Source organism: Bubalus kerabau, chromosome 1, assembly GCF_029407905.1.
Source record: "Bubalus kerabau isolate K-KA32 ecotype Philippines breed swamp buffalo chromosome 1, PCC_UOA_SB_1v2, whole genome shotgun sequence".
Classification (NCBI taxonomy): Eukaryota; Metazoa; Chordata; class Mammalia; order Artiodactyla; family Bovidae; genus Bubalus; species Bubalus kerabau.
In genome coordinates this window covers 63259380-63261401 of record NC_073624.1, presented here as the reverse complement: position 1 = coordinate 63261401, position 2022 = coordinate 63259380, and the positions used below count along the sequence as shown (strand labels likewise).

Below are 2022 nucleotides of genomic sequence, written 5' to 3'. Positions count from 1 at the left end.
GCCATAGTTACAGACCAGAAAAAACAGCCCTAAAGGAAAAAAATACATGAGAGAAGGATTGCAAATTGAATGAAAAAAAATGTATGCTATATAAGCATATATTTGTTTATATGTGTATATATAATACATATATACATGAAGAATTCAAATTTTAATGGCAAAAAGAAAATATACATATGCAAATATCCTTGATAAACTGCTGGCAATAAAACTATGAATGATGAATAATGAATCAGGGAGGCTGTGTAGATATTAATAGATTTTGAAATTCCTGGATTTTATTTAATTGCTTTTCATTCCTATGTGTCTAATTCATAAAACAAGACTTTTATTTTTCATTTGCTTGAGAAAAATACAGTCCTCCTTACCATGTCCATGAAGGCTTCTTTGACTTGCTGATTCCTTAGGGTATAGATAAAGGGGTTTAGCATGGGAGCTATGGAGGTGTTTAGCACAGCCACCCCCTCACTCAAAGACACCCTGTCCTTTGCTCATGGATTCATATACATGAAAATGCAGCTGCCACAAGAGATGGAGATGACAATCATGTGGGAAGAACACGTGGAAAAGGCCTTTGTCCTCTGAGTGGTAGAAGGGATCCTCAAAATTGTTCTGATGATATATGTGTAGGACAGAATTATTAACACTAAAGTGCACAAGAGAATAAACACAGCACAGGAAAACCCTACTATCTCCAGAAATTTGGAGTCCGAACAAGAAAGGTATAATAAGGAGAAATAATCACAACTAAAATGGTCAATAACATTGGACTTACAGTAATCAAGCTGTAGGAAGAGCATTACTAATGGGAATATGATTAAGAATGAAGCCAGCCAAGAGCCCAAGACAAGCAGTGTGCAGACTCTGTGATTCATGATGGTCAAGTAATGCAGCAGTTTGCAGATGGCAATGTAATGGTCTTAGGACATTGCAGCCAGAACATAAAACTCAGTGACTCCCAATAAAATGAAAATAAATAAATAAATAAATAAAATAAAATAAATAACTGAGCCATACAATCACTAAAAGGGATGGTTTTATCTCCTGTAATCATGGTGGCCAAGAAATTGGGTATACTGAGAGTTGTGAATGATACTTCTAATACGGAGAAATTTCTGAGGAAGAAATACATGGGGGTTTGGAGGTGGGCATCCCACAGGGTCAGGGTGATAATGGTCAAGTTCCCAGTGATGCTGAGCATGTAGGTGATGAGCAGAAAGATAAAGCTCACAACCGGAAGTTGTGGGTCATCTGAGAGTCCCAGGAGGATAAACTCTATTATTTCTGTGTAGTTTCTCATTTTTTCTTCTTCTTCTTCTTTTGAATAACCTTCAGGAGAATACATAAACAGAAGACACAGAAAAGGGGATTATCCATGTATAGCACTGGGATTTGGCTCTGAAATGAAACCTATTATGCTCTGCTAACATAATTCAGGAGATTGTTTAAAAGTTAATGAAATAAATAACTTGTTTTGAAGCAAGTTTTTACTACATGTCACAATTGTGATTCACAAATACTGTTACTTTATAAAATCCCTAGTTTACAAACTGGTATCAGGCTAAAAATATTTTAAAAAATCTTATACAAAAAACATGTTCTTCACATGAAAAGCAAGGATTATAATCTATGTTTTTCTCAAAGCTAGGAAATACAGGAAGAGGAAAGGTAACTGTTGACTCTTAAAAACAGTCTCCACAGGATCCCCTCCTTAGGGATACTCTTTGTCTTTTCTTCAACCTGAGTAAATCGTCCTGTCCTAATATATGTCACCTAGTTTCTCATATAATGATTGTTTCCTAGTGTAATATAGAAAAGCCAAATGTGTCAGGAAAAAGGCCATTCAGTGCATATGTTTCCAAAAGGAAAATCATGGAAGATAAATCTTGAGCTACATGACATGACAGATTTCTAAGTTTTGAATCAGACTCACACTCACCAACCTCCTATTCATCTGAAGCCCCAGATAATGGAATAAAGGAATCCAGGTAATGTATCTGTTTTGGTGGTCTTCTCAGACGT

The 2022-nt window shown here is 35.7% G+C and overlaps 1 pseudogene; it reads right to left on the bottom strand.

Moving 5' to 3' along the window:
• Positions 1-335: 335 nt before the first annotated feature.
• On the bottom strand, positions 336-1300 carry LOC129641543 (olfactory receptor 6C1-like; annotated as a pseudogene).
• Positions 1301-2022: the final 722 nt, after the last annotated feature.